At 36.6% G+C, this 20,781-nt stretch overlaps 1 long non-coding RNA gene across 1 annotated transcript in view; it reads right to left on the bottom strand.

Moving 5' to 3' along the window:
- Nucleotides 1-1,043: 1,043 nt before the first annotated feature.
- Nucleotides 1,044-20,781, bottom strand: part of LOC116273814 — a 36,632-nt gene continuing 16,894 nt past the window's right edge. The window contains exons 2-3 of the long non-coding RNA XR_004182252.1: nt 7,817-8,109; nt 1,044-3,254 (exon numbers count right to left, since the gene is read on the bottom strand). This is a non-coding gene — a long non-coding RNA (uncharacterized LOC116273814). The remainder of the gene's footprint in view (nt 3,255-7,816; nt 8,110-20,781) is intronic.

Here is a 20,781-nt window from a genome sequence, read left to right as displayed (position 1 = left end):
ATTACTTAAGAAAATTTTATTGCTCTAATCAATTACTTAGTGTATAAGTGTGTTTTTTACATCAAACCCAATCTCTAGAAATACCATTATAATTTTCCTTTAATTACAGACAACTTGATCATACACAAGTTTTTTTTTTAATAAATCCTCTTAATGTGACTTATACAGACCATTGATGACATGCTTGAACTTTCTGGTTTGTCCTGAATGTCCCTCCTTCTTAAACAACCAGGCATTTTATTCTAGGACTAAATTTACTGTACAAGATTCTTTCTCACATAAAATTCTTTCTCTTTAAGCTTTCTAACCAAAAAAATCTCTTTATTTCTATAACTTTCTTTACATCCCTTATTTCCTGGCTCCTTTTACACTGTTTTATTCATAACCTTTGAATAAGCTTTGAATTAGACAAAAATTGTTTACCTTTTTAAAAAGGGCACTTGGTTTTTAAAAAGAATGGTATCATACAATATATTTTTATTGGAAAATATCCAGATAATGAAACATCTATTATATTATATAATTTAATATAATGTTCAATTCTAAATTACAACAAGTTTGTCTATGAGTATCCCATCACATTTGCCTACTTATTTTATTTTAATCCTTTACCTAGATTATTTATGAAAACTGCAGTGGTCATTGTTTAAAGTTATGAAATTCACCATTACAAAATTCTGAAACAGTGGAAAAGATAAGAACTAACTGACTCCATCTTGCTTGTAACCTCCAAGCTGTCCTTGTTCACGCCTGGACTTTGGGAGTAACTTAGTTTTTAGTTTAGCTTTGAAACAAACATGATAACAGTCCTTTCCCAAAACAAACCTCCTTACTGTCTGTGGGCTGGACTGCCTAAAGCCACAAGATTAGAAGTTATGGTAATTTTACTAAATAACTCAAGATGTAGCTAGTTTCATTAAACCAATATCAATGTCTTATTTATTAAAAATTACACAAGCAAAGATCATTCTGTTTTGGGTTGGGTTTATAGTTTTGTAACCCCTACACCAAATTTTAACACCTTATAGTATTTGGCAGGGATAAGTATGAAATTGCTTGATTAATAAATACAAACAAAAATGTATGCTGGCAATTCTTAAGACATTTCTGATTTATTTACTAAAGATTGTACTTAAGTTACATAAACTTGAAGAAGCATTTGATGAGTCCTTTCTTTTTTCCTAATAAAGAATTTGATTCAAGCATTTTATTTTTCTTAAGCCAATTAATTAGAACTCTGTTATATAGTTTCAGTACTGAAACATTGAGTACACAACACATAAATACATAGACATATGAGGTGTGCACCTAGAAGTACATCTTATAAATTCATAAAGACATTTTGTTTCCCATCTTAGACTTTCAAATTCTTGATAACCTGTTTCAATAGGTAACCTGTATCAATTATTGATAACCATAGGCATTTGTCAGCTAAATAGTCTTAAATTTGCTTATTAAAGGAAACAACTCAGGTGAAAATCGACTAGCAAAATTCACATTACAGGGTATGGAGAGAAAAAATCTGGTGTGCTAGAGGGAAATTAAAATGAATTTAATTGCCCATTAAACATAAAATTACAGGAATTATAAAGGCCTTTTAAATATATATACACACGCACACATATGCAAACACATAAAGATCCTTTAGCTTTTACTTCAGAACTTTAGCCATGAGATAAATACAAATTCACTGGCTTGCAAATAAAAAACCTGTTGGATCAAAACAGTGGTTTTTTTATCGTAATAGAAAAATAACAGAAGATTTAAATCAGGCAAAAAATAAAAGAGAGAAAAAGAGAACTTAGGAACTCTGTAGTTTGCAGCAATCTTAGGGCTCTTTTTCCTTAATGTAAATGGGCACAAAGACCATATTACTTCAATTTTACATAATCTCTGGCAAGTAGTGGCGCCATGAAATCTACAGTGTGCTCGCAAGGAAGGTCATTCTCCTGGTTTTCTCCTCATTCTTAGATTATTTGTTTCCCATTATTATTTTTTTTAAAGGAGGAACTGAGCTGTGACCTAGAGTTTTTGTGTGGTATATTGATGTATGTGCTTGTGGGCAGGACTCCACAGTGTGTCACCACTGAGTCATTTCCACCCTCTTATGGGTCTCAGTTTCTCTCTCCAGAGGTCTGTGACCTCTGAGAGGGCTCAAAACGCCAGGTGATCAGCCCTCACAAGTGTTTTTTGGAGGATCCCTTTTTTAAAATTAATTTTTGTTGGGGATTTCCCTTCAAGGTCACTGCACATTGCAGAGGGTCAGCCACCAAGGGACAACTTTCAGCTGGGAGGAGCAAATGCCCTTTCTCTTCAGAGCTGAGAAAACTCAGTTTCTCATTTACCTATTAATACAACAATTCAATTCCTCACATAAATGTGCACAGACAAGCTGAATCAAGATTAATTTTAGGATAAAAAGCAATAGAGAAGATCCCTTAAAATGCATCTCCAAACCGGAATTAGGATCCTTAAACAATAACTTCTTAGGAGAGAAAAAAGGAAAAAAAAAGAAAACTGCTTATACCATTTCCTACAAACTGTTCTCAGCCACCCCTATTTTGTAGCTCTCATATGCCATTACACATGCCAAAGTCAAGTCTTCTCACAGTACAAGGTAATTTCTGGTACCCCCAAAGCCAAAGAGATCAGGTCATGTAATACAGGAAAATGGAGCGTTAGACCTAAGAAGAATCTGCCCATGACTCTTGACACTTCACAAAGAAGACATAACACCCCAAAAGGGGTGAGTGGCACCTTTGTTCTGAATTCTTTAAAGGAGTTCAAGTCATTAGAAGCCTTCTCTAGTTTTTGTTTGTTTGTTTGTTTGTTTTTGTACTGCAGATGGAAAACAGGGAAGGAGGTAGGGTGGAAGAAAAGTAAACAAAAGAACATTTGTTGTTTTTTGTAAGACAGGAAGCAAACACAGAAACCTAGTGCCTGGATTTTTTGGTTTTTGTTTTTGCTTTTGTTTTCCTTGTTTGCAACTGCAACGAATTTTGGCCAAATTAGAGAGGTTTCCTCACCCATAATCTGGAATTCTCACATAGATCTAACCAAGTCAATTAGAGTTGGTCAAATCTGATGGGAAAAAGGCTGGAACAAACAACAGAAACCCACAATATGATCACTGAGTGCCATAATGGTAAGGGGAAATTAAGACCACCTGGTTGTTAAACTTCAGCCAAGATAAAACCCCAATTCAGCTACTTACCTAGGAATGGGTCTCAGGCTGAAGACTGCTTTCTACCATCCTAGAAGGAGGGAAAAAAAACCCTCAAACTCATCTTCCTTGCTGGGTGTGAGTTCAAATTCCGTAAAGGAGTTACCTGCCTTCCATCATCATGGAAACAAGAAATCTTGCCTTCTTTGTTGGAGTCAAGTTAACCTCCAGAAAAAATGGGGTGGGGTGTGTTGGGGGAGTTGTACAGCAAAATAAACTTTAGATTCTTGACCGAATTTGGGGAGACCAGGGATTCTCTGGAGGGAGTACTTCCAGATCTCAGCAATCGTCATATTTGTTTGAGCCATAAAGTTAGCTCTTGCTGGTACCAAGCCAAAGGTCAGGGGCATCTCCATCAGAGTTCCTTTGTGGTTACCAAAATGTGAACCCCGAAAATCTGAGACATGTCTCAGTTCATTTAAAAAGTTTACTTTGCCAAGGTTGAGGACACGCACCTATGACACAGCTTCAGGAGGTCCTGATGACATGTGTCCAAGGTGGTCGGGCACAGCTTGGTTTTATATACTTTAAGCAGACATGAGGCACCAATTAATATATGTAAGATGTACATTGGTTCCATCTGGAAAGGCGGGACAACTCAAGCAGGGAGGGGGCTTCCAGGTCACAGCCTGGTGAAAGACAAATGGTTGCATTCTTTTGAGTTTCTGGTTAGCCTTTCCAAAAAAGCCAATCAGATATACATTTATCTCAATGAGCAGAGGTAGCTGAATAGAATGGGAGGCAGGTTTGCCCTAAACAATTTCCAGCTTGATTTTTCCCTTTAGTTTAATGATTTTTGGGGCCCCAAGATTTATTTTTCTTTCACAAGCTCTACTCATAAATGATTCTGGAGGGACTCCACTGGGGCTCCTCCTGATACATTTGATGTTACAAGTGTCTTCTTCCCCCTCCCCCACAGGCTTGCTGCTAGGTTATTCTCACTGTTCCTATGGACAGCTCTCTTGAGGTATCAGCAAGATACCACAAGCCCCAGCTGCCTTGGGCACTCTCCTTCCTCAGGATCTCACCGATTCATGCTATTTCAATCCATAGCTATGCACACTGACTGCAGGAGCTCTGCTGCCTTTTTCCCTACTTCTCATCCCAGTAACATCAGAACTAACTTGTGGTTTGGAGCTGAGCTTTTTTCAGATAAGAAAAAGTCATTCATTCCACATCTCTTGATGGAACAGATCCTGCACCACAATTGTGTAGAAACCAGAGAAACAAATTAACTGTCCACATTACTGTACTCCATGAGTAAAGGAGAAAGAAAGGGCTAGTAATGCCCTCTTGAGCTCTGCCCAAATTTTTGCTATTCCTCTCCTTCCAGTATTTCTCCTTTTTGGTATAGTTGCTATATTTGAATGGATTATTAAATTATTCTGGTGTTTAAAGTCTTTTGTTCTCAGCCTTGTGCTATCTTCAGAGAAAGCCCATAATACAGTCATGAACCTCAAGGGATTAGGAAAGGCCCTCAATAATCTTTCATTTTTCCCCATTATCACAGTAAATACCCAATGACAAAGAATTAAAAATCTAGAAAAGTAAATATAAATTAAGAAAAAAAGTGTACTTTTCAATATTTACTGAATTAATACGTATATTGATAAATGAAGATTAACACTATTTCAAGTAAATATTGATAAATGAAAATTAACACTATTTCAAGTACAAAATATTTTATTCAACAGATTAGAATTCCCATAATAACATTCAATAAACAAAACTAACACTTCAATTGCTTTAATTTCCTTTTTCACAAGGATTTAGATAGAGACTATGAAAGAAGTTCGAGGCCAGGTGCGGTGGCTCACTCCTTTAATCCCAGCACTTTGGGAGGCCAAGGTGGGCAGATCACCTGAGGTCAGGAGTTTGAGACCAGCCTGGCCAACATGGTGAAACCCTGTCTCTACTGAAATTACAAAAATTAGCCAGGCGTGGTGACAGGCACCTGTAATCTCAGCTACTTAGGAGGCTGAGGAAGGAGAATCTCTTGAGCCTGAGAGGCAGGGACTGTAGTGAGCTGAGATCATGCCACTGCACTCCAGCCTGGGAAACAGAGCAAGATTCCATCTCAAAAAAAAAAAAAAAAAAAAAGAAAGAAAGAAAAGAAAGAAAGAAGTTATAAAGCCAATCAGCCACTTTCATCATCAACTTTAGAGATTATTGTTGTTATTATTATCCCCATTTTATATCTAAGAAATATGATGTTTGGAAATAATGTTCTTGCTCAAGTTTCTATGAAAGCCAGAATCTCTCAAATTATGACAGTAATTGAAGATATCTTGATATTAGCTCATATTAAAGATGTCCGTGGTATATTCATAATCTCAATTTCATATAAAAAGATATGAGTTTTCAGCACATTTACCAAAATTAGGTGACAATTGCTTCAAAGTAGCAATAGATTCAACTACTCGTGTGTGTCTAAGGTCAGAAATTGTCAAAGGCAATGCCATAGAAAATGAATTCCAAATTAAACTGAGAGAAACCCAGACTGAATAAGCTCCATGAAGGAAATCAAGCATAATTCTTTGGTGCCAAGATATTTGGCAGCCTTCTTGGGCATAAGTGCTTCTCTTTTCTATTTCTCTCAATTTATCTCACAATATGTAACTTTATAAATGCGTGAGCAAATGTCCCCTTGCCGAGGTTCAACATTGCTCTGGGAGGTATACTTGGCACAATTCACTAAACCCTAAGACTTTGGCAAGATGCATGCCATTGGCCACTGCTGTGTTACTTTGTTTCAACTCTCTATTGGAAAATATTGTAACCATTTATTATGAAATAAATAGTTACTCATCTCACATTCTGAGAGCAAACATAGGCCAACTAGATATCATAATGCAGTTGTACGTGATGTGTCCCAAAGTAAGAAAATTGATTGGCTGTGGGTAGGGAGAAATGTTAGTTATGAAAGTATCACAGAAGAATACAGAGGCCAAACTATACATATTCTAATTTAGTGGTGTTACCCTTGTGTACAGACCCTTGCGACTCAAAGTATCAGCCATCAGCACCAACATTACCTGGGAGCTTCTTTGAAATGCAGAATCTCAGCCCCAACCCACAGCTACTAAATGAGAATCTGCATGTTAGCAATATCCCCAGGTGATTCAAAGTCATATTTATTTGAGAAGCACTGGTCTACATAACTGAACTGTCCATACCATTCACTTTCTTGCTACAATCCTAATACTATAGTCAGAGGATGTATCCTCTAAAAATGGTTATTTCTCTAGGCACCAAGTTCAAAAGAGACTATTAAATGTAATCAAAATACAAATATTTTCTGAAATTCACTTTTCCAATTTTTATTAAAATTGAGTAAATATTTTTACGTTGTCAAATTTTATATTATAAAGAATGAGAAAAACACTTTTAAAACACATTTTTACATTCATCCTAAAGCAGAGATATATGATATATATATCACTGACATATGATATGTGTAGCTTTGATCTTTTATCAGATATATGATATCTCATATATCTGTGATATATGTTACATATATATTATATATCTGATAAAAGATTATTTGGTATCAAAGTTTGAGATACTTATAATGAAAAAATTATCCTTTAAGTATTATCTGTGCCTAGAAACAAGAGAGTTAGTGGGGGACATGATAATGAGGCTGTACCCCATATCTTGGAAATACTATAACCCTCTGAGTGGTATATAAATCATACATCAGCTCATCAGATCTGAGCAGAGATACAAAAATGATGGAATGGCATCTGGGCCTTTGAAGGCCTGGCTGTAGTCTATACACTGAATCTTCCAGAATAAGTATTGGTCAGTCTCAGAAGTAGAGAAGAGAGAGAAGGGGAAGAGATGGAGGAGAGGAAGAGAAAGAGGAAGGGAGATGGGAGGCAGTTATTGGTCTTGCCTATTCAGACATGATCCAAGGGAAAAGGTATTTTCCAGACCAATTGAACTGTGGATTCCATATAACAGCAATATCTCTTGTGAAGACTGGTTTCTTAGCAACAAATGTATTGATAATCTGACTTCTGTAATTTGATTAAATGGAGAGAACAGGCAAATAGGACAATGTTCTGCCCTAAAATTATCCTGTCTATTGAATTGATGTAGTGCTATTTAAATTAGTTAATTTTATTCTGGTTAATATACCTCAGATTATTATAAATCAGCTAGAGTGAGTAATCAGTTCTTCTAATCTTGCTAAATCTAGGACAATGGTAAGAATATACAGCACAACCAGCAAGTATCAGAGCTAGAATCTGGACCACTGTAAGTTCTCCCCTTTCCAAACTTGTGTTGTTCCTTCACTAGAGGTTCCTAGTTTATTTTTTAAAGGATTTCTTTGAAAATATGATAAAAACTAGAGATGAGAGGCACATAGACAACAATGAAAAAGGGTCATCATTTCCGGGGATTCATATTGTTTGAAACTTATCTACAGGCCCTGTCATCTTCAAGAGACTTGTTCTCTGATTCAGTAAAAGACATTCACAGAATTATCAGTAGAATAATTGCCTAATGCTCTATTTCTTACAGATACATATGTGTACACACAAACAGAAAGAGACACTCCGTTCTAAGGAGGTCCCTTTTGTTTACCTAAGCATAATGATGGCTTTGTGTGTGCAGGTCTGGAGATAACTCAACTGAGTAGCACTGAGGCAGAAAGGATGATCTGTAATGGAGACATGTCCTAGACAAGATAAGCAAAGTTAGGCTGGGCAGCATACAACCCTCACGGCTCGGTGCTTTAGCTGTCTTAGCATAATGAGGGCTTCTTTTTTACACAAATCTCCTTGTGAGTTTGAGCAGCTCTCCAACTCAGCAGTCCAGGCCACTTCTGTCCTATGTCTCTACTGTCAAAGCCCAAGGCCTTCTCGTGATTGCCATAGCTGTAGAAGAGAGAATAAAGGGTCTCATACATACAATAAAATGCTTCCACGTGGAAGTAATGCATTTCACTTCTGTCACAGTCCTTTGACCAAAACTAGTACCATAATCCCACCCAACCCAAAGTAGCTGAGAAGTAAGGGTTACCAAATATTCAAAATGATAAGAAAACCTGACAATGATGAGTTCCAAAAATGTTTACTAGAAGACATGTCTAACAGAAGAGTCTCTATTGGTTTACTGGAGGTGTTCAATAGTAAACTTCTCATTTGCCTACCCCATGTCATCTTCGATAAAATTTACACACTTCTCATTCTTTAAAAGCTCTTGAAGAGGTGCTGAGCTCTGCATATCAGTGGGGCAAAGACTAGGTACACAAAGCTCCACCCTAGAGGGCAGAGATAGAGAACAGTGAGCAGAAGACTGACATTCAATGATAGAATGCTATTAAAGAGACAGCTTCCTACAGTGGAAAAAAAAAGCTGTCAGGGACATGCCTTCTAAGGCATGTTCTGAGAAAGTTAAATGACTTGCCCATCTGTAAGATGAATAAGCGAGATTTGATAACTTTAGTGTTAAATTGTACAGTACTAGCAATAGATGCAAAAGCAATCAAAGGAGAGAGAAATCAATTAAACGAGTAACATTATTTTTGGCAAGTAACCTCATTTTTTAGCCTATCTGACCAATCTATGACTACCTCTGTTGATCACTCCTATTAAAGAGATTTTATTAGGTAAGATATATCATGAAAATTTAATTTTGCTTTTCCTGAAAATATAACACTAAGTATGAAAAAACAGTCTTTAGACAAATAAAATAGGATCTTGACTTTTAGTGATTTTTATTTTTTTTAGAGATGGGTTATCTCCCTGTTACCCATGCTGGAATGCAGTGGGGCAATCATAGTTCACTGTAGCTTCAAACTCCTGGGCTCAAGTGATCATCGCACCTGAGCCTCCTGAGTAGCTGGGACTATAAGCAAGTGCCACTGTACATGGCTAATTATTAAATCTTTTGTAGAGACAAGGTCTCTCTTTGTTGTCCAGGCTGGTCTTGAACTCCTGGCTTGACGTGATTCTCTTTTCTCACCCTCTTCAAATGGTGGGATTACAGAGGTGAGCCACCACATGTGGCCTCTTTTTGTGAATTTTATTTTCATTTTATTTTCTGAAAAATACACTAAAATAAGTAATATTTGGTGCACTATATTTATTTCACTATTTAGTAGATGTATTTAGGATAATTGCACACATAAACATGATTATATGTCAGAGTTTGGTCAGGGTTTGCCTAATTCACAGCGTAATTATTCTCAAAAGTGTCTCAGTTTAGACAGTAAGTTGTATGCTCCATTCCATTCTCAAAAGTGTCTCCGTTTGGACAGTAAGTTGTATGCCACCCAATGTATGCGCTGTATGATTTTCAGCAACTGATTTTTGAGAACACTCAACATCAGGGCTCTTATCTATTGCTCTTATTATTATCAGCCCCCAAATTAACTGAAATCTAACCCTGGAGACAATTAGAATTCATGCAAAATATCAATATATTTGTAATCTTTGTATCATTCCCTCCAGGTACAAGGTTTTCTATGTTCACATCACCAACCACAGCAATCAACATGAGTTATTGTTTTCTCTTGGGTTATTTACAAGAGGAAATCCTCTGAGGTGAACAATCACTCCTGATTTCACAAGGGTAAGTAGAAGCCAGTAATAACAAACATTATCCTGTGACATTTCAACATTGGTCTGAATGAAATAGCTGATACACAGAACACTGAGAAACACAAACACAGTCTATGGATTTTTTGCCTTTGTCATGGAGGAGGTCTTACTTCCCCTAGAATAACTCCTCTCTAACTCAAAGTAAAATATAAAAATAAAATTAAAAAGGTTACATGACTCTCAATTCAAGTCTAACATGGATCTCCTAAACGATCTTCTTTATAACTATTATTAGAAAGAGCAATTTTAAATTTGCTTTCAAAGAGTGATCACCTCCTTTTTTGGTTTAAAAATTCAATACATTTTAAATATTTCTTTAGTGTTGACTGTTTTTTCCCTGGTGCTAATTATCTTGTGGTCCTCTAACTCATTATGTTCTTTGAGGATCAACAATTAAATCAAGTTAAGACTACCAAAAGTTAGTAATAGCAAGTCAAAAATCAATGCCAAACTAGTATGACTAAAAATCAAACTTTGGGCTATGCAGGTGGCTCGTGCCTGTAATCCCAGCATTTTGGAAGGCTGAGGCAGGTGGACTGCCTGAGCTCAGGAGTTTGAGACCAGCCTGCAACATGCTGAAACCTCGTCTCTACCAAAAAATACAAAAAGTTAGCCGGCCATGGTGGTGCATGCCTGTAGTTCCAGCTACTCTGGAGGCTGAAGAAGGAGGATGGCTTGAGTTTGGGAGGTGAAGGTTGCAGTGAGTGAGATCACACCATTGCACTCCAGCCTGGGTGACAGAGTGAGACCCCATCTCGAAAAACAAACAAACAAAAAAAATCACACTTTGCATCACCATCCTGTTTTGCTCTGCTAACTCTCAGGAGTTACTCTGTGTGAGATTCTACAGAGATAGAAATCTGTTAATATTCCTTTACATAGAAGTTGCTCTATTTGGGGAACATAGGTTAGTTATGTTAGCACAAGCCTGATATAACAGAAAAGGCAGTGATGTTTTGATTATACCATTCAAATCACATCAATTTAATTCAACTAAAATCTAGAAGGGGGAACTGTCAGCCACTCCATAAATTTTACAAATATTTCAATAGCAAAATTGTCGTATTTGGTTTATTTTAATATCCGTACATTGTTGCTCATTTCTGGGCAATACAGAAAGTCCTTATTCACAGATCCTTGATGTAGAGTTTGACATCATCCTGCTAATATTGAGTTTTGTTCTACCTATACTGAAAAGATTTCTAAAATAATTGTCACTGAATTCAGGAGAAAGTATGTCACCCAATGTATGTGCTATATGATTTTCAGCAACTGATTCCCCAGGAGGGAAGCCATGAGTAGTTTTCCATGGTTACAAAAGCACTTGTGTTTCTTTCTTCACTGCCTCCGGAGTAAATGAATACCAAAAGCAGAAGAGGGCCTGAGATATTTGTAGTTAACTGGACAGTTAGTGGTAGGTTGTATTATTTTGAAGCAAATCACAGCTAATACTTCATCTGTAAACATTTGTTTGTATCTCAAAAAAAAAAAAAAAAAAAGGACTCCTTTAAATATAACCACAATTCCAAATTGGCAATAATTTGTTAATTCTATCAAACTTTCTAATTAGCTCATTAAAACTTTTAACTTCTACTTTGTTTTTCTCAGACCCCAATAAGGACCAAAAATTACAATATATGTATAGTAAATCTCTTTTAAACTCTCTTTTCTCTCTCTCTCTCCTCTCTTCTCTCTCTCTCTCTCTCCCCCTACCCATCTTCTAATTATTTGTTGATAAAAAGCAATATGTTCATATTCTGTAGAGCATCCTACAGTCTGGATTTTGTCAGTTGCATCCTGTGATGTAATTGATGCGCTTATAAACTCCTAATCTTTAACCTTCATTAACTCTTTAGTTAAAATTAAGTAAAATTTACGTAAAAAAATGGCTAAGTGCTTGTTTTTGTCCCTTTTTTATCTTTTCTTGTCATGCATTAGGTACTGGGAATTGATCCCAAAATTCTTTATTTTCAATCCATGTTTCTTTTCAGTACACCTGCTGTGGCTCATTAGCTTATACTTGTTTTTTATTCACTGTCTGGGTGTCACACAGAGAGTGACTCTGAAAGGCATCTGGAAGAATATAGTTTAAGAGAGAAGACAGAACTGTAGGCTTAACCATCATAAAATGATTCCTCATATTGGGAAATATAATGAATCAACAGTGAGGAGCTCTTGGTGACCATGTCAATACTTTTTCATCATCTTATAGTAAAATACTGAGGCCGCACCACATAGTGGTCTAGAGAACATCCCTTTAAAAAGTGTTCACAGTAATATTAGCTGTTTAACTTTGGTGAATTTTTTTCCAGACATTATTTTGCAAAATATGACCTCCTTAATTAAGGAGGTTTTTTTGTTGTTGTTGTTCTGGCAATTTCTTTCTAATATATACACATTTACGACAAAATCTTTTTAAAAATTGAAAAAGGCTTGGAATTTATACAATTAATATAATGTTGGCCTGGGCACAGTGGTTCATGCCTGTAATCCCAGCACTTTGGGAAGCCAAGGTAGGCAGATTACTTGAGCCTAGGAGTTCAAGACCAGCCTAGGAAACATGGCAAAATTCCATCTCTACAATAAATACACACAAAAATTTTAGCCTGGCATGGTGATATGTGCCTATAGTCCCAGCTACCCTGGGGACTGAGGTGGGAGGATTGCTTGAGTGGGAAGTTGAGGCTGTAATGCTCTATGATTGTGTCACTGTACTACAGCCTCGGCTACAGAGTGAGACCCTGTCTTGTGCTCTCTCTCTCTGTCTATATATATATATATATATATAAATAATATATATAACATACATATATTTATATATAATTTATATAATATATAAATAGATACTTTATATATTCATATATAATTTTAATGTGTATTTATATAATTATAACTATATATAATATATAATGTTTATTACAGGATATGAATAACCATAGTGATATTAAAACTTAAAAAATATATTTTAGAAAGGCTTTACGTGATATTAGTAGTATTAGTCAATGAAAGCTAATAATATCTCATTTCTTTTCTGCCCCTATTTCACTCAAAGAAATTACTGGATCATGTGCCAAATGACCTGCATTCTCATCTTCTATTTACTAACCCTGAAAACAGAAGGTCACACAAGGAAATTACTGGATCATGTGCCAAATGACCCGCATTCTCATCTTCTATTTACTAACCCTGGAAACAGAAGGTCACCTTAATTCTTGATACTTCTGGAAGACAGTTCTGATGGGTTTCCTGAATTTCTGCATGTCTTAGAGCAGAAGCACCTATGGTCTTTCTTGAGCCTTAAAAGATTATCTTTTAAAGGACATTTGGATAGTGAACAACCTTGGAAATTAAAGTCTCCTTCCAGAACGGAGGGAAGGTTTGTTTACTCTCCAGTATAATAAAGATAATGATTTACTCTGCGCAAAACTTGGGAAGGTTGCTTGTGCAACCCATTATAAAATATTAGGGTCCCCTAAGTTTTGGGCTTCTCAGCTGTGAAGCAATAGGTCACTCCAGTAGGAGAAGGGAATTTGACGCAAACATAAAACTCATGTTTCTTGCTGTGTTGTGAGTAATAAAGTGCTTTGTTTCAGATCCAAGAGTCTTGTGACTTCTGCCTGTTTTCATAATACTATGGTGGGTTAACTTGCCAACTTGTAGGCCAAATAAAACCACAGTCCTTAAGAGATGCTACAGTTTGCTGTCTTTAGAATTAAGGTACTGGCCTATGTGTTGGTTTAAATTTACTTTTTAATTCTGATTCAATGTAGAGAAATAAGACTCTTGGTTTATGTCCTCAAGGACTTATAAACTTCTGAGGCTGAAAATGTATAAAGAAATGTTGCAGGTACTGCTCCTTCAGCCCAAGTGAGAGTCAATCATCTCTAACCATATCTATGAACTGGTTGGAGAGCTGAATGGGTTGGAATGTGACTGCACAGAGTAAGTACATGAGGGCATATGTTTGTCTCTTGTTTGGGCTGAAAATAAGAGATTGAACATTCATCTGACATAAGTGAGAGGACAAGAGAATGAAGATAATCCCCATGGAATGTAATCTGATCCCAGTGGTGAAATAGGCTTCCATAGTTATTTTCATGAAAAACCACTGAGGTATGGGAACACAGCAGAACTGTTCATATCTACAGTGACAAAGCATAAAACAGAGCAGTGAAGATGAGAATTCTTTCTCCTTGGGCACAGCACTTCCGTCTCCTAGATACCATGAAAACTCAGTCTGGTACATCTTGATACAGTCTGAAGTAGCTGCACCAGAGCAACAGCAGAGACCCTGGTGCTCAGCAGGAGATGGTACATTCCCAGTGGACACAGCAGTATCCAGTGTCAGTCTGGTGGGAGACAGTAAATGTCCCCTGTGAAGCCAGCTTGTAGGTACATGTGGATCAATCCTGTCTACTACTAGAAATATTTGAAAGACAGTTCCCAGCGCACTGAGTTACTACTTGAGCAGGTTGGGTCAACTTTAAAGCAATTTTGGTCGTTTTCATTTATGTGGCCCCATTTATCTCCATGGTTAGTGAGGCATGAGGAAACTCAAGTTACATTATAAATAAAGTGAAATACAGTGAGTGTCGTAACAGAACTTAAGTGTTATGGAAACCGAAAATATTTGAGCTAGATCTTGAGCGATGAATAGGCTTTCGCTAAGTGGGTAATAAAATAAAAAGAATCTTTTACAAAGAAAACAATTGCACAAGCTTAAGCTCTGGATTATATGTTTCAAGTTAAATGTTGAATTGTAAGAGCCAAGTTATCAACGTTTTCAAGATCAAATTGTAAGTACCCAAATAACAGAACAAATACATTCAAGAGAAACATTTTACATATACAATCCTGGACTTCTCATCTCAATAAATTATGTACAGTGATAGGGTTTGATGCCTTACAAACTCAAATTTAGTTTTAAAAGATTCTTCAGTTACGTCTTTTGTTAGTGACTCTCCTCATAGTCTGTGTGTATATGTGCCAATAAATTTAATCTTCTATCTTTTTTCTAAAAATGTTATGTTATATATCATCATACTTTATTTTTCAACTAATAGTTAGCCAATCAATTAATTTGATAAATCAAATGCAATATATACATAATCAAGGATATAGCTTCTTACCTATAAATTATTCACCTCTATTTTCAGTGTTTGATCATCAGGCAAAGCCAGATAGGACAGCTTGAAGGAAGGAATAGCTGAGGTTCCACATGATTAGGCAGACATACAAAAGCAATGGCAGAAATGTCTCTTAACTGATTCCACATCACATTTGATGGGGAATATGGTGTGAATAAAAAAATACTTTGGCTGGTCTTAATTGCTTGATGTCCTAAAATCTTTTGTCTCATAATAATTAAAAAGGTACAATATAATCTAGAGAAGTGAGACATTGTCAAGTCTGGCAAGCTCTAAAGAGTTTCCTATTGATTTCCCATCTCTTTTTTGATCTTTTATGTGGTGGTTTGTAGTCTTTCATTTGTTTACCATAAGCTATCACGAGCATTATCTGGTGAGTAATACAATAAATTATACGTTAAATTATGTTATTGAAAATTACCCTTGCTATATTAAATCACTCTGCTCCATTGAAATAAGGCATTTTTATTTTGTTAAGTGGCAAGGCTTTAAAACTAGCTGATACAAAATATCCAACAGCATAAATATTTATCTCCTGGGTGAGACCAAGTGATCCATTATACTTTGTTTCATCTTTGACATTGACACCTGTGGTTGTTTTGCAGTCAACTGCTGTGGTGCTTTTCCTGACACCATAACTGAAGGTAATATACATGTGAAAGTTAGTGGCAACAACATCTCCCATACCACAAGCTGTTCTTACCTTGCAATTCTGACACTCCTGCTATTAACAGGCGAGGTCTATGTTTATTTCCCTTGAATCTGGGCAGGCTTGTAAATACAGTGGAAACAATGTTATGTGACTTCTGTGTCTAAATTTTAAAAAGGCTGTGTACCTTCCACCTGTTTCTATTGAGGAGTTCTCTCTTGGAATGCAGTTACCATATTGTGAGGAAGCCAGCTATATTGAAAGGTCCAGCTGAGTTTCCATCTGACACCATCAATACATGAATCACATGAGTAAATGATCCTTCAGGTGATTTTAATCTTACCACTCTCAAGTCATTCCTAGTCCTTGAGACTTCCTAGCTGAGAACCCAAATATGAAGCAAAGTCATCTCCATTGAACCCTTTTAAAATTCCTGACCCACAGAAACCATGAGCATAATAAAATGGTGGTTGTTTTACCACTAAATTCAAGATTGTTTATTATGCAATTATAGTAACTGGATCAATATATTGTCCCTAACGTTCTAATAACTTAACCAAAGGATATATGAATTTGGGACTTGTATGACATATACTAAAAGATATTTTTCTTTCGACCTGGTGCAGTGACTCACACCTGTAATCCCAGCACTTTGGGAGGCTAAGGTGGAGGAACAACTAAAGCCAGGAGTTCCAGAGGAGCCTAAGCAACATAGCAAGATCCTATCTCAAACAAATAAAAAAATAGCCAGGCATGGGGATGTGCACCTATTCCTGGCTACTTGGGAGGCTGAGGTGGGAAGATTGCTTGAACCCAGGAGTTCAGGGCTGCAGTGAGTTGATTGTGCAATTGCACTCCAGCCTGGGCAAGACGGCAAGACACAGTCTCTGTCTCTCCTTTTTTTTTTTTAAGGAAAAAAAAAAAGACATTTTTCTTTGATTTGAACTAAATTATCTTTCATGGTCATAATCAAATTGCACAATACTTTTAAGTACGAATATTCCAAGCAGAAACAACTTCAAGTATAAAAGCCCTGGAATTGAAACAAGACTGAAGAGTTTAAGGAACTGAAAAAGGCCTGTGTGGCTGCAGTGTAGAGAGAGAAAGGGAGAATGGTAAAGGTATATGAGAGACTTTTCATCATGTTTGGCCTTACAGGCCATGGTGAGGCACTGGGACTTTATTCTAAAAATTCTAGATGATTTGCTGCAGCACTGCCATGTGCACTGATTCCCATTTTATAAGACCATTACAGTATGGAAAATGGCCTACAGTCTTCAGGGGGAGCAGCATAACCAGTTAGAGAGCTAATGCCAGATTATAGGTGAGAAAAAAGGGGGCTTGAGAAAGGATCGCAGTAGCAGAGCTATAGCAAAGTAGATCTATTTGGGAGTATATTTGAACTATAGAGATTACAAGAATATGACATATTTCATGAGCAAGTTTGAGGAAAGGAAGTTAATTAACGATCACACTTAGATTCATGGCTGCAATAACTGAATGGAGGGAAGTAAGAAAATTGGAGAAAAGTTAGGCAAAAGAAAAGATTTAAAGTAGATTGAAGCAAGAGTTAAGTTTGTGGTATATTTGGCAATTCTGCTTTTAAATTCTAATGAAAAGAAATAGGCAAGTAGACTCACAAATATTATGATACAAGCTACTAGGTTTACCTGGTCAGAGACCAATTCATACAAAATGAAGAAAATATAGTTTTGATGTAGTAATTGTTTTAGGACAAACTACAATTTTCTACATAGGCTATATATCTCTTTCTAGTTCCTTTCTCTAAAATGTATTGGCTTGACAAGTAGACTTAATTCATTTAAACTGCAGTTATTTTATTGTTTTTATTTGTTTTGTACATCAGTTTTTTTCATCAACTGGATTTTCTTTTCCTCTACCACACAGTGATAGAATGAAAAAAATAAGATGTTTATAGCGCACAATAATCTTAGAAAAAAATAAGTAAAAATGTGTCAAAATTGATTAACTCTCACAAGCTTTTGGTATATTTGAAACACTATTGAGAAGAAGCATTTGAAGTTCTTAAGGTCAGACCCTGGCCAGGTGACAAAATTGTAGATAGGAGCTATTTTTCCATATCTGTGAGTAGAATATGAACAACTCATAAACAGGAGCCTCCCCTCTAAAGAATTTTATTATTGGCATTCTTTTATAGAAAAAGTAGACACTTAGGTTGTGCCCTTAAAAGTACTAAAATCTTCCATCTGTGGCAAGTTTAGTAGTACTATTTGGAAATAATTTTTATTAACAGAAGAAAATAAATAAATAAATAAATAAATATAATTGTCACTGCTGTTTTAAAAAATAAAAAAAATTAGTGTAGTTCAACTGAATGTTTCATTCTCATTCTACAAACACAATCGCCACACTTTGTCTGAATGGGGGATGTTCAAGGCTAACCATTCCTTGCATTGTTTCAGTTGTCATGTAAGAGAAATAATTCACTCTTAAGCTGCAGATAAGTGAACAGTGTCCCAGCTTGATTTTCATACTATGCTTAGTACTGGTTTGGGGAGTTAGCTTGCACATCCAGATAAGTGGTTATAGTATTGATTCTTTTAAACAAACTAGTTATTTCAGCTTAGACTGTATGTGTTTTGTATGAGTGTGTGCTGATACACATGAGTATCCATGTGTGCTGATACACATGAGTATGCAGGCAAATGCACAGGCATACAAAATTGGCATGTTTTTTAGACATCAAGTATTTTATGATCACATACCTATGGAGGAGTTAAAGATGTCTTTCTCTAGTCCTGACTCTGTCACCACCTTTGTTTATGAGTTTTCATCACTAGGCTATAAATTGTTGCTGGCAGGAACTATGTCTACTTTAGCACTTCGCTTTGTTTAGTACCTGGCGCATAGTAAGAGCTAAATATTTGTCAAACAAAACATTCTTTGTAAGTAACACTATTGCTTCCTCTAACTACTCTCTCTTTCTTTTCCACCCCTTCACACACCTTGCAAGATCAATCTTCGCTCATTCATTATTTATCCATTTTTAGTCAACATCCTTCTCACTCTATTGAAACTGTTTACATCTAACAAAAGTGAACAATAATCATTTGTTTGCCTAATTCAATAGCTTCTTATTAGCCCTCATCCTGTTTGACCTCTTTGCAATATTTAGCAGAGTTATTATGCACACATCATATTTGAAATTCCTTTGTCTTTTATGGCTTCTGTCAACCTATTTCACCTGTTTTCTCTGCATAGGGAAAAACACCTCTTCCTCTTTGTCTACCTTCACCTTAGGTGGTTACCAAGGTTTTGCCCTCAGGCCTGTTCTCTTTACACTTTCCTTGTTCTTTCCTGACATTTCCATCCACTCCTAGAGCTTCAGCTCCTGAAACTATATTGATGTTGTCTAAATCTATACTCAAGTTTTGATATTATATCCTGAATATTGTTCTTTGCATAATGAACATCTGCATTCAAAAGGGGTTTGAAACCACTTTAGTTTTAAAAACAAACAGGAAAAAAAAAAAACCAGAAATGGACTTTAGCTAGCTTAGGCAAAATCAAAGAGAGAAAGAAAGATTTACTGGGGCTAGTACTGGAGAATGCCATAAAGCCTAAGGGATGGAATGTATGGCCACCACAAGAGGCCACAGTCCTGAGAAAATCTTAGGAAATTTCATCGCTCATTGTCTCTCTCAGAGTATCTGTTTACACTTTTTATTTTTTTGGTACACTGGCAGTTAGCTTTTTGTACTCTTTAGCCCACATGTTGGAATGTAACCAACAATGGTCCCCAAGTTTACAGAGCCTCAGTTTCAGAACCCAGAGAAAGACCTACTTTGTTTTCTCTGTTCCACTTTAGTAATATAAGGTATTGACTCCTTAGGATGTCACATCCTAGGATGGACCACACCCTAGGAAGATATTACCCCAACCTATCCATTCTGGATATGTAAAGGGATCCTTGCACAAATGACAGCTTCTTCAAAACCATGTGAAGTGAGAAGAGACACGGTTTAAGAATAGGAGGTGGTAAAAAGATAAGATTTTTCATGGCTAGACTAAATAATAGGTTTCCATTGCCATGTCCCATAAGCACATGAAAGTCATGTGCCAAACTGGTGATTGTCCACCAACTCAGCCCCACCCCCTAAAAGAGAAAGGGAGAAAGAGACCCAGATCTCTTCGGTAAGGAGATAATCCTGCCCAGTAGTTCAAGGTGGGAATTGCTGAGTTGTCTCAGACTCCTTCATAACTACCTATATCCAAACATTTTACAGTCTGTCAGCTTTAGCACTGAATTGCTTCATGGCTCCATGTTGCCCAACCCCCACAATAACCTTCCGCTCAAAATAACCTTCTGACTGGTCTCTTCAACCTCATTATTTCCTTTTCCAACCTTGGCCCATATTAGACCACCACATTGCTTCTTTTTTAATTTTTTATTTTTGGTTTTTGTGGGTTTTTTACTTTTTTCAACTTTCTTTTTTTCTTTCTTTCTTTCTTTTTTTTTTTTTTTTTAAGAGACAGGGTCTCCCTCTGCTGTTCAGCTGGAATGCAGTGGTACAATCATAGCTCACTTCAGCCTTGTCCTCTTGGGCTCAAGTGATCCTCATGCCTCAGCCTCCCACCTCAGCTAGGACTAGAGGGATGCACCACTGTATCCAGTTAATTTTTTTAATTTTCTGTAGAGACAGGGTCTTGCTGTGTTGCCCAGGCTGGTCTCAAACTCTTGGCCTCAAGCAATCCTCCCACCTTGGCCTCCCCAAGTGATAGGACTACAGGTGTAAACTACCACATCCAGCCCTCAACTTGTATTTTAGATTGAGGGGGTACAAGTGCAGGTTTGTTACATAACTATATCGCATAATGCTGAGCTTTGGGGTACAATTGAACCTGTTATCCAGGTAATAGGCATGTTACCCAACAGGTGGTGTTTCAACCCTTGTCCCCTTCTGTTCCCACTGTTGTTGTCCTCTGTGTCAATTGTTCCATCCTTATATCCATGTGTACCCAGTGATTAGCTCCCATATATAAGAGAGAACATGTAGTATTTTGTTATCTATTTCTGCATTAGTTTGCCTAGGATAATGGCCTGCAGCTCCATTCATTTTGCTGCAAAGGACAAGATATTCCTTTTTATGGCTATGTAGTATTCCA

The sequence above is a fragment of the Papio anubis genome, chromosome 2 (genome assembly GCF_008728515.1).
Source record: "Papio anubis isolate 15944 chromosome 2, Panubis1.0, whole genome shotgun sequence".
Taxonomy (NCBI): domain Eukaryota; kingdom Metazoa; phylum Chordata; class Mammalia; order Primates; family Cercopithecidae; genus Papio; species Papio anubis.
This window is presented reverse-complemented; position numbering and strand designations above follow the sequence as displayed.